Raw genomic sequence first — 13,549 nt, 5'->3', positions numbered from 1 at the left:
TCATAACAATATAAATCTAATTCTAGCACATAAATATACTTAATCATAAGAATATAAAAATATAAAAATATAAAAATGTATATATATACCTATATGTTTAATACAAACTCTAGAAACATTAAAACATAGGTGTACACATACATGTACACAACAAATGCACACATTAACATCAATGTATAAACATACTAATGTGCACAAGTTAATAAAAACATCATTTCAGCCTACGTTGTAATCCAACAAGAATGGGTTTAATGCTTACTGTACTGTTAAGGCCAGGAGGACTACCAGCTCCCAAACGTACTATCCATTGATATTCTTTAGTTTCAAGAAAATTATTAATATCACCACATCTAAGTGAGGGAATCACCAAATCAATAACTCTAAATCTAAATGTATGTCTGTCCCCACAAGTCTCAATATGCTTATACAAGGCATTCTGAGTATACTGCCTCCTGATTTCCGACTTGTGTTCAATAATCCTGTCCTTGAGTCTACGTGTAGTCTTACCAATGTAGTATGCAGGACATACAGAACATGATGCCATGTACACCACATTGGTAGTAGTACAAGTAGCTCTTACAGAAAATGTGTATGTATGATGTGTGATCGTATGCACATAACTATTAGATTCCACATATCTGATCAAGTCTGAACAACAGGAGCAGTTTAGACATGCATATGTACCAAAATTAAATGTAGAGTAGATGGGTCTATCAAAGCATAAATTCAAGGAAAAATCTTTGTAGCATAACATACTTTTGAGGGTTTTCATATTCCTAAAGCTGAAGAATGGCTTATCACTTAACAATTTTGTAAGCTCAGGGAAGCCATTAAAATAGGCCAATACTTATAGATAGTGCGTTTAACAAGGGAAACCTTACTTGCAAAACCAGTCACATATCTAAATCTTTGCACAGTAGAGTTTACAACTTGATTTATCACAACATCAGGGTTCGTAAGATTATAATTCCTGAAATATGGGGCATATAATGAATGCCTATTATTAGATACCTGATTCTTCATCTCATTTAAAATAGACAATGCATAACCACAATCAACAAAATCCTTAAATGTGTCATTTAACTGTTCATTGAAGACAATGTCATCTGTGTTGAGCCTACTCACTCTAATGAACTGAGACTTAATCACACCTCGAAGACATGCGGGCATGCATGCTGTCCGCATGCACATATCTACCCACATATGTCTCCTTCTTAAAACAGAAGTGCCCAATATTCCATCCTTGCAAAAATGTTAACATCAAGGAAGGAAGCCTCTTTACTAGTAATGGTCGACTTAAACTTCAAAATGTTATTCAAGTGTACAAGATATTCTTCTAAACTGTCCCTAGATCCATTCCAAATTAAAACAATCATCAACAAACCGTTGATAGAACACAACCCGTGTGTCAAAAAATATTTTCCATCATGTAAATTATCTAATTCCCACTGATGCAGTACAAAATTTGCATATGGGGTGCCCATGGCGACCCGTTGACCTGCAAATACGGTTGTTGATTGAAAATAAAAACATTATGGCTAAGTACTAGGTCCAACAATTGACATATATTTTGAATAGAATCACTTACTAAAGATTTTTCAGTAGTCAAAACTTCCTGATGGACTCTATGCCATACAATTAGGGATAACAGTAAACAACGATACAATGTCTAAGGTAACAAATAGAAAATCATTCAGATTACACGGTTTACTGTAATACCACTTTGAAAGTTTGGAGAGAAAATCACCAGTATCTTTCAAAACATAATTACATTTATCCAAAAGGAAACAATTGTTTCTGAAGGTAAACTGAAACAGGTTCGGTTACCCACCCATTGCCAGAGACGATGGGTCTCATGGGAGGGTCTGACAAACACTTATGTATTTTGGGAAGTCCATTATAACTGAGGTATAGATGGACAGGGTACAGAAAAAAAGTTAAATAATTCCAAACTAATATTATTATTAAATTGCATGTTATAAACATGTAAATTAACGTCAGTAATATGTTTCTTTACATCCAGAAAACTAATTTTTTTAAAGGACAAAGTATCCATTACTAGCTTATCCATTGATGAATTATAGCAAGCTCTATCCATAATCACAATGCTTCCACCCTTATCTGCCTGCTTAATAATGATTTCACTATTCCTTTTAAGATTCTGCAAGGCAAGATGTTGCTCATAGGTTAAATTATAAGTAAATTTTCTATCACAGACATTGAACTGTTGCCTAAAATCAGCTTCACAGACATTGCAAAAAGCAGTAGTAATAGGTGTATTCACAGGTATAAAACACTCGTTTTCTAGGAATGTTATTAGAAACAGTACTAACATTAAACAAAATTTTTAAATTTAAATTTCTCACAAACATTTTCAAGTCGGTAATAATATCAACTAAATCTAAACTAGTCATAGGTATAAAGCTCAGCCCTTTTGAAAGAAGGGACACATGGGAGTCACTCAAAACAAAAGATGAGAGGTTTAAAATACCCCTCACTACTTGCGGGCATTCTTGCCCTGTCTCGACGGACTGTCGTACTTGCGTTTCATTGAGGAAGTCTCTTGCTTCATCGATAATGGTTCCCTCTTGTTTAAAGAGTCCTGCAGTTTCTCTAACTGAAACCGCTTCTCTGTGAAGTTTAAAGTCGACTGATGCGTTTTTTTACTAGCATGCTGCACATCCGGTACCAAGTTCAGGGTAGCAGTTGATGAGGTGTGTATTTAGTATTGAGAAAGGGTTTATACCCGAAAGCTTTGCGTCATAAAGTGATTTGTTCTCAGGAAACCGGTGTACCCAGATAAAACTCATGTGAACACAAGGAGGACATGCAGGGTCTGTGCAAAAGACACCCTAGCCATGCACTGAATCAGAGAACCTCTTGCTGTGAGTCATTAATACTACTAATTGCTCCACTGTGCTGCCTATAGCCACTACATAATTTACCTTTCTATTTAAACAAATTTGGAAAACTGTAGTACTGCACTATTGTGCGCAAATTTGTTATCATTGACTATGTGGAAACATTTGTAAAATTCATCTTCTGTTCAATATTTATAAACACTTGTAAATAATGTGACAGCCTGTTGGCTTTTGTTATGAATGAAAAGGGTCCTTGAACTTGCTTACCTACTCAATTAACAAATGTCAATAAATACAGCAATACTTTTCATAGTCTGTAAGCAGATGTTTCCATGTTGCATTTTGTATTTTATTTTTATTTAACATTTGTTGATTGGGAAAGACTGATTAGAACAGAGCCTATTTTCAGCTGAGGCCTGGGGAGAAACACTCCAGACACATGTCTATGGAATGTGGGAGGAAACTGGAGTACCTGGAGGAAACCCACAAGAACACAGAGAGGACATGCAGACTCCACACAGAAGGCACCCCAGCTGAGAATCAAACCGGAGAACCTCTTACTGTGAGGCGACAACGTTATCCGCTGCACCACTGTGCTGCCTCATATATCTAAGGTTTGGAGTTGATTACTGGAAGTGTTATCTCTCTGATAGTGGAAATAATGCTGATCTCAGTGCAGATGCATGCAGCTAGGAATCAATGACCCTTGTCTCCTTCGCTTATCAGAAACATAAGAGTAGCATTAATCCCAAGCTACTTCCCGAGAAGTAATATTAACCCATCTGTTGCTGGGTTCAGTAGAGATGCTACAGTCTTCTCTTGGTAGATAACCTGTATAGAACCTACAGCAGCTGGACGCAACATACTCTGAACAGGTTTTCTCCAATACTGCAACCAGACCACTTACTGAAGCCTGATACACATTGCCCAATCAGTGACCAGCAGGAATTAATGCCCTTCTGCTTCTTCTCTCAGCAGAAGCAAAACAGTAGCATCAATCCCAAACTGGCTCCTATGAAGCAATTATGAAGTTTTCTAGAAATTCATACTCTCTAGGAAGGGTAGAAAATAATGTCCCTCTGCTCCTTTTCTGCCCATGAGCAAAAACAGATGCACCAATCCCAAAATGATTTCTGACAAGCAGTTCCTAGGCACTCAGTGACTGGTAATCCCAGATGTTACAGATTTTAAAAGTAAGATGAAAAAAAAGGATTAATATTCTGAATATTGCATTGTGAACTAAATGAGTGAGAAACGGAGACTAATTCAAGCTTTTAAGAGCTTAAATGGAGGAACCCCTCCAGTTTGATCTTTCAGTGCCCAGTAGAATGAGCAGATAAGATGAGACTAGGAGGGGCTTCCAAAGTAAATTTTTACAGTAAGGGCGGGAAGCTCAAAAGCCACCATGTTTAAAAGCCCAACAGGGACTGGGCAGGTTAGTTGGCAAAACTCCATTGTAGTCACACATCAATGGCAGTCACATAGCACTTGCAGATAAATAGGAATGCAACTAGATGGAATGCAGATAAATAAGAAATCTTATTTCTCAGATCCTCCCACTGATTAGCTAGATTTAATTCCTTTTCAGTCAGCAAAATGGAAGACGACAGCTTTCTAACTGACTACTAGCCAAGACATTTTAAAACTCCAAGAAAAGAAACTTTAGGATAAACCAGAATTTAAAATAAAATAAACTGAAATATAATAAGAGCAAAAATCAAAAATAATGGAAGTATCCAAATGTTAAAAGAATAAATCAAATCCAAAATCCAATTCAGTCATACACTAACAATAGTCACAGAACAGTTAAATCACAATGCAGCTGAATAGGAACGCAGTTAAACAGGGATGCAGCTAAATCAGAAATCCTATTTGTTATCCTGTTCCCACAAATTATCTAGATTTAATTCCACTTCAAAAGGTGAAATGGAAAATGATTTTTTTTTGTTACGGACCATAGCCAAGAACTTTTAAAACTCTAGGATAAATGTAAGGTAAAACAAAGTTTAACATAAAACAAACTGTAATATAATAAGAGTAAAAATAAAAAATAATGTAAGTATTCAAACTTTAAAAGAATAATTCAAATCCAAAATCCAACACAGCCAGACATCAATAGTAGCTTGACAGGACTTGCCATTAAATAGAATGCAGCTAAGAAGTCCTATTTTGTAGCTCCTCCCACTAATTAGCTAGATTTAGTTCTTTATCAGAAAGTAAATGGTAATGAAATATCTTCTAGTTGTAAACCACAGCCACTATAAATGGCACAGTGTGTCAAAAAATGATATTGTAGACAAATAATCCTCTTTTTATCAAAGACTTCATCAGAATAACCACAAATAACAATACCACCATTATTATACATTCAAAAAGATACCTTAAAAAATAAAATCTGTTGGCTCTAATTGCTAACAACAGACCAATTCCCATGGTCTAATTGAAACCTGGTGACATCATAGCATTTGATTTGATTTATACATTAAATGATCCTCCTAGTCACTTCCCTGAAAATTTCTACACATTTTGTCCATATAAAAAAAATAAAGTTTTCATGTACTAATGAATGTTTATAAGAAATGTTTTTGTTATCCAGCCACTTCATTGCCAGTATATATTCATAAATATGTCTTTGTAAATAATCTCTCAGTCTTTCCAACAAAGTAACTTGCATAAAAAAGGCATAAAGTTACATAAACTACCCTGTTTGTTAAACAATTGAAGTGTCATATTCAGGAAATCACTTCAGAATAGCCTTTGATGGTGATACTTGGATCTTCCAAAATAAAGCATCATCATTTACAATTCCTGCATTTTGACATGCAGGAATTCACCCTAGCTGTACCATCACACCTATGCAAAATGCTCTCATCTTATAAATAAACAAAGGAACAATACCAGATTTTGATTTAATTTAATCATCACCTGTTAACACAGACTGATTCTTTTCCATAATATGATGTACCTCTTTAAAGTCCACAGAATGGTGTAAAATCATTGACTTTCTAAAGGATTTAACATATCTGAGTTTTTATCAATCCATCTCTTAAAATATGTGCATTACCTACTCATGGTACTGCGGTGGTGGTGCTGCAGTAGCCTTGTCACCTCACAGTAAGATGTTGTCCTGTTCGATTCTCAGGTAAAGCGTCTTCTGTGTGGAGACATGCGTGAATGAGCGTACCTTCGTTGAAGGTTGTGCGTCAGGGCTGGCAACTCAGCACATAAAACTCTACTGCCAATCATTAGCGGACTGGAGTTCCGCTGTGGCGACCCCTAACCGGGAAAAGCCAAAAGACACAACAACAACAACAACCTACCCATGGTGATCTTTTTTAGCACAATTAAAATATCACTCAAAAGGGGTGCTAGATATTCTTTTGCTAGAAACAATTCCTTCAATGTTGTACATTCTTTGTTAAAAAAATAGTCACCAGTGAACATTCTAGAAACCAGTATGACCTGAGATTTAACATAGAGGATTATGAATGGTTTGCCAATCCTAACTTTCAGTTTTTTCAGTTAGTGCTTGCTAGAATTTTATTGCCTGGTAGTAATTGCAGGTGGGAGTAGTCTCATTCATTGAGATCCTGTCATTGCCTAATTAAGTGGTACACTTTGGAATATTTTCTGCTTAAAACTTCAGCTTTGGCCGGCTAAGATCTAGCTGTATTCAGCTGGACGTATAACAAAATTTAAGTACCGTTTATCTGTACTTTTTTCAAATAACTCTGGATTTTAATTGATTTATTTGTGTTGCATTGAATATTAACTGAACTGAAAGTTTTGACTCTGTTTTTTCAGTTAGTGCTTGCTAGATTGTTATTGCCTGTTAGTAATTGCAGGCGGGGGTAGTCTCATTCATTGATATCCTGTCACTGCCTATTTAAATGGTACACTTTGGAATATTTTCTGCTTAAAACCTCATCTTTGGCTGGCTAAGAACTAGCTGTATTCAACTGGACATATAAGAGAATTTAAGTACCTTTTATCTGCACTTTTTTCAAATAATACAGCATTTTAATTGATTTATTTGTGTTGAATTGAATATTAACTGAACTGGAAGTTTTGACTCTGTTTTTTCAGTTAGTGCTTGCTAGAATTTTATTGCCTGTTAGTAATTGCAGATGGGGGTAGTCTCATTCATTGATATCCTGTCACTGTCTATTTAAGTGGTATACTTTGGAATATTTTCTGCTTAAATCCTCAGCTGTATTCAACTGGACATATAAGAGAATTTAAGTACCTTTTATCTGCACCTTTTTCAAATAATACAGCATTTTAATTGATTTATTTGTGTTGCATTGAATATTAACTGAACTGGAAGTTTTGACTCTGTTTTTTCAGTTAGTTCCCCACCCACCCTCCCTGTTTTTATTTTGGTGTTAATCTTGGTGGCTTTGAAACTGCCCGCCCCTCTTGTAAATTTGTGTTTGGACACTCCTTCTGGGCCCATCTCATTTGCTCACTCAACTGAGTGCAGTGATATCATATTCTGATTTCAGGCACTCCTACTGTGTACAAAGAGAGCATCTGGGAAAGAAGAAAAATGTTTAAGCTTGTTTCCTGCCTTTCCTGTAAATGGTCTAGACTGTTTGTAGGCTTCTGAGCCCCCAAGCCTTTCTATGTTGAAGGGAAGCCTTCTAGCTTAATTTTGTTTCTTAGAACTAGCCAGTTTTCTGGTTTCAGCACTCAAATCTGTTTCTTTGAACTCAGCACTTGCTCAGAATTCATTGTAAGCACTAAATAAACTGCAAATTACTAAAGCACTCAACTTTCCTCACTTGTCTAGAGGAAAGCAGTTTTTAGTACTTAATAAATAAGCACCTATCCAGGCATGTCTAAGGGTCAGCTCCCGGTGATTTCTCCTGTCTACCTGATGAATTTGGGCATCTTGAGGCAATGCAGCAATTGCCTCATGTACACAGACAACCTTCTCCTCCTATCACCCAGCACTACAACCTGTGAGAGATGCACTTATATAGCCAAACTGGAAACAAAGCTCTCTTCATCCAAGACTGGCCTAGACAGTCAAGAGGAGAAGGTAAACACTTGCACCACACCACACTCATCACATAATCCCTCAAAACCTACACCACCAAAACACACACATATAAACACAAAACACACATCTACATCCGTGGCTCTCAATAAAAACCTGCCCAAGCATCAGGGACCTCCAAAGCAGAAACGCAAACAAACTCCAGCCCCCCAACACAACCCAAATGACACATAGCCCACAAACTCAGTGTGCCACTCAACCACAGCCCATAAGGCATAACAACGTACACAACACTCTAGTCATAGGTGACTCTATAGTCAGGCAGACTGATGTTCCACTCACCAGGCTAAACAAGGAGAAAGTTACTGTCAGCTGCCTGTCAGGTGCCAGGATCCACCACATAACTCACGCACTCAGGTCACTCCACAACAAGTACAAATATGACACTGTCATTGTCCATGTTGGTGTGAATGACCTGAGACGTACCTCCCTGGACTATATGAAAAGAGACATGGAGGAGCTCTCCGATCTTGTAGCCCAGGCAGGTATGACGCTAGCCCTGAGTAGCATCCTGCCATCATCCAGAATGATACCACAGTACAAGGACAAAATGATTGACTTCAACAATTGGCTAAGCTTCTGGTGTCATTCTAAGGGGATCCAGTATTTGTCTGCCTGGGACGACATGATCGACAGACAATGATTCTTTGTCAGAGATGGCTTGCACCTGTCACCCTTGGGATTCCAGATACTGGCTAAGGCTCTTACCACCCCTATAGTGCCTTTTTTTGCCAAGATTCAAATGACAAATTCACCACCATAACAGGTACAAGCAAGCAAAATCTTAGGGTAATGCTACTCAATGCTAGAAGTCTAAAGCTCAAAATGCACTCACTCGAGGTATTCCTTAAAATGGAGAACATCGACATCTGTGCAGTGACAGAGACCTGGTTCAAAGCTCCAGAGAGCACCCCTGCATTACCAGGCTATAATTCATACCACACCTTTTGGACACCTAACCTGGAATGAAGCACTAAAGGTGGAGACGTGTCCATATTCTTTAAGGATATCCACACCTTCAGGCTAGTTGCACAGCATAATGCGTCCAAGATTATCCAAGTGCAACTAACTCTGTGCAAGACTGCAATCCAAATTGTAGCTTGCTACAGACCCCCCACCATGCCCCAGGATTCCCATTCGTCATTTCTTGTTACCCTAGAAAATGTTAGGGTACAACCCAACACCCTAATAATGGGTGATTTCAACTAACCCACCATTAACTGGGAAAACTACTCATGTACCAACTCTTTTGCTCCACGTTTCTGGAATTCATAAATTCCAAAGCCTTGGATCAACTTATTCACACCCCCACCAGGGGCAGCAATATCCTAGACCTGGTCATTACCAACATGGGCAACCGGTGTTTCACACCAGAGGTCAATTCCTCGTTGGTCAGATCCGACCACAAGCTAATCACCCTAGACATCCACATCCCACCCCCAATTAGGGAAACCACCGTAAAAATCCAAAGCCAACTTCACACTTTTTAAGACAGAAGTGGCAAACTTCATGACACCCATGCAGACGGACAATAGAGGTATAACTGCTGAATCCTACACAAATGCACTTTATAAGCACTTACACGAGTGCATGGATTATGCTATCCCTAATAGAACCAAGATACTATCCTCCAAAAAAAGAAGCCAATCTGGTGGTCCTCTGCCATAAACAAACTCTACAACAGAAGAAAGAAACTGTTGCAAAAAAAGAGTAAAATCCCATGACTGGAGGAACTCCTTGGTTAACCTCAGTAAGAAGCTGAGATCCCTCATAAAATCCTCCAAAGCTAGTTATGAAAACAAAATTGCCACTGACTCTAAAGACAACCACAAAGCACTCTATAGCTATGTCAAGAATCTCAATGACAACACTCAGATCTGCTCTGAGTTACAGCACAATGGCACTAAATATACAAAATCAACTGATATTGCCAGCATCCTGACAGATAGGTTCAGTGCTAACTTTACCCACCTCTCACCCCCTAGAGGGCCCATCTCTATACTGGAAGAATGCAAAGTTCCTGTAATCATGGCTGCACAGGTAAAAAACACACTCTCTAAAGCCATGAACACAGCATCCATGGGACCTGACAATATCCCAAGCTGCGTTCTACACGAACTACAGAATGAACTGGCACCCTACCTAAGTACCATGTTCAATCATAGCCTCACCTCAGGCTTTGTGCCCACTGAATGGTGCACCGCGATGGTTATCCCACTCCACAAAGAGGGATCCACGATGGACCCCGGGAACTAGCGCCCCATTAGACTGACGAGCCTGGTCTGCAGGGCCATGGAACATATCATCATGGAACTCATAAACAAAGACATTGGTAATCTCCAAACTTTGGACCCTACCCACTTCAGATTTGTAAAAGGTAAATCATGTCTCCTAAACCTGATTGACTTCTTTGAAGCAGTCACCAAAGCCATAGATGAGGGTAAAGTGGTTCACACAGCTTATCTAGATCCCACCAAGGCTTTTGACACCATCCCCCACTCTGGAATTATAGATAAGCTCACTAAACTAGGTTTAAATCCCTATGTCACAAGATGGGTTGCCAACTGGCTCATAGACAGAACCCACACTGTGAAAGTAGCAGACTCCAAAGCCGACTTCAGACCAGTTACAAGTGGAGTACCACAGGGTTCAGTCCTGAGTCCTCTGCTGTTTGGTATCTACTTCTCTGAAGTACAGGCTACCATAGAAGGTCTTTGGCTAACACATTTTGCAAATGACTGCAAACTAGGAGCCATAATCGAAACTCCTAATGATGTGGACATACTACAAAAGGGCCTCACTGTGACAGATGCCTGGTGTCAAAGCCATGGCCTGAAGCTCAATGCCAAAAAGTGTATTGTCATCCCCTTTGGTAAAAACTCTGTACCCTTGAACTACCACATAGCTGGTAGTCTACTTAATGCCAAAAATGTGATAAGAGACCTTGGGACACAGGTGGACAGTAGTCTCTCCTTTGATAATCACATTGCCACAGTGGTCAGTAAATCCTTCTATGTGGCTCACCTCATCACAAAAGGTTTCTCATCCAGAAAAAAAGAGGTCATTGTTCCCTTCTACTCATCACTCATTAGACCCATTACAGAGTACAACGCCCCTTTTGGTATGTACCTCACGAGACATCTACAACAACTGGAAAGGCCACAGAAATACCTCACAAAGAGGATTACTGGCCTCAAACAGATGCCCTACGCAGACCGTCTCAAAAAACTCCAGCTTTACTCTGTCACATATTGCCTACTCAGAGGTGATCTCTGCCTAACATACAAAGCTATGTCAAACCCAGAGCTGTTGGACATGCTCCACTTAAAGAAATCCCAATCCCTCCGAGCTACACTCTCTAGGGACCTAAACCTTGTCACCACAATAAATAAAACATGCTGAATGGATAGATTCCTGTCCCATAGACTTCCCATACTCTGGAACAGACTACCTATCTATGTCAAACAGAGCTCCTCATCAGCACTCTTCAAGAAAAATCTTGATGATTGGATGGGCAATAGGAAAATCACCCCAGGGATCACTTCTGTGGCTCTGCTTGACATGGGCACAGGAAAATAATTTTCTTGGGTGGCGAAAGCCAGGATACCTTTTTGGCTAGGCTTATATAGGACCTAGGGCCAATAGCTTAGTACCTACCTATGAACCTAACTGGCTTATTGTGTATTTGAAACATGAATGCCAAGAAATTCACCTTAAGAATGAAGTGATCATAATTCTTTGTAGTGCATGAAGGTTAATCTGCTCCATTTACTACTAGTTACAGAAAAAAAAAGTTAAGTGTTTTGCCGGCTTTCAAAGCCATAAAGCACTTAGCGAGTGTGATATGTCAGAAAGGCAGTGTAGCTCAGTCCTTTACATTTACACTTACCTTCCATGCCCCTTAGATATCCAGAGTTTTGCAGAATCTCCAGATATTTGTCTCATATGTTTGGTCTGTTTCTCATAAAGTGTGTGATGTTTTGGGCAAATTACTGAGGACTGAAAACATAAATAATGACATACATTTAAGTTTCAGGCATTGTATCCCTCAGAAAATGCAAGCGAACACATATCCTGTTATTCTGGTAACTTTCTAAGTACAACAGCAAGTCAGGACATGTTACCAATGAATAGTAGGAAGAAACAAATCTTTTAATCTGCTGTTGTCTTTTGCTGCTCAGTACTTTTGGATTTTACTGCCCACCCTTAACTTAAGCAAGGGGTGCTTAACATTTGTTAAGGTTGAAAATCACTCACTAGCTCTTTTCTGCTTTGTCTTTTTCTGAATATCGGAGTGTAATCACCTCTCTCAATGCACTACAATGCCTTTTTTTGCCCATGTTACAATTCCTCTGAAAATGTAAATATTGATTGGAAAATGTGGCCTTACAATAAATATTGGATTCAAAGCAACCTGTAATATATTTTTAGTACATGTGAATATCTAAAAGATGAATACTATCTTGTTGAACCCTGAACGTGAAATTTAAGAATTTAGTAGAATTCCCCAAGTAATGACAAAAAATTCAAGTCCCTTTAAATCCCCACTCCAATGAAAAAAAAAATGTCATCCAAGAAGTGGAAATAATATTTTATGTAGGACTTAATTCACAAACTTCAATAAATAACCTCTCCCAGTTACACAAGACGGTATTTGCAAAAATGAGGGCACAAGATGTCCCCACAGTCACCCCATAGACCTGCCTAAAATCCTCTCCTTCAAATATAAAATAATTATTTCATGACACCAAATCCATCATGGAACATAATTCTCAAAAGTAGTTCTATCACTTAAGAATTCCTGTATCCAGGTCAAACTGTTTTTCTACAGGATAATCATAAGATACAGATGTCAGCAGTGACAAAAAAAAATCATTAGGTGTAACCTGAACAAATCTCACTCTATACAGCAGGTCCCTTAAATCAACAGTGACACAAGGAATGCTTTTACTAAAACTGGTTTTAGTCATCAATCAATGATAATAGCTATCACAACACTATCTACTCCACCCCCTACCACTGCATGGATCAATGCAATCCCAAAAATAAAATAGACTCTCTGTACTGTACCAAAGGCCCAAGGCAAGACCCCAGCCACAACAACAAGCTCAACACAAACAAGCTCTACAACAAAAGGAGGAAAAAACCAGCAGAAAAAGATCATTTTGATGAAAATTATAGAGTAAAAATAATAAAATAAAAAAAAAATCATCCAGAAAAAATCGCCAAGGAAAAAAAAGAGAATCATAAGGCCTCATAAGGCCTCTTATCAGAAGAAGAGTTAGAAACTTAGAAGGAAGAGATGAGATGCTCAGAATTCAATGAAAAGTTCAAAAAAATTAAATTACACAACCTACACACACATACAACATACGGGCGGACAGCTTCAGTGCCCCCCCCCCCCCAGAGAGAGAGATAGATATTCCATTTTAGCCCCCCCTCAAACATCTCCAACGCCCAGGTGAGAACTGCCACTAAGGCAAAAAAAACAAAGCACCCATGGGACCGGATGGTGTCCCTGTGTGCTTCATTTCATGAATGAAAATTAAAATTACAGACAGTTGTTTAATCTTTAATCTTACTCTCACCTCCTCAGACATTACCAAAGGAGGGCGCACGGCGACTG

The 13,549-nt window shown here is 38.5% G+C and overlaps 1 protein-coding gene across 5 annotated transcripts in view; it reads right to left on the bottom strand.

Annotated features, from left to right (window-relative positions):
- RIPOR2 (RHO family interacting cell polarization regulator 2) overlaps positions 1-13,549 on the bottom strand; it is a 3,249,967-nt gene that overhangs the window by 1,882,867 nt on the left and 1,353,551 nt on the right. The window lies entirely within an intron of this gene.

Source organism: Protopterus annectens, chromosome 3.part1 (genome assembly GCF_019279795.1).
Source record: "Protopterus annectens isolate FY-2018-M chromosome 3.part1, PAN1.0, whole genome shotgun sequence".
Lineage (NCBI taxonomy): Eukaryota > Metazoa > Chordata > Ceratodontiformes > Protopteridae > Protopterus > Protopterus annectens.
Note: the sequence above shows the minus strand (reverse complement) of the source record. Positions and strands in the feature narration are given on the sequence as shown.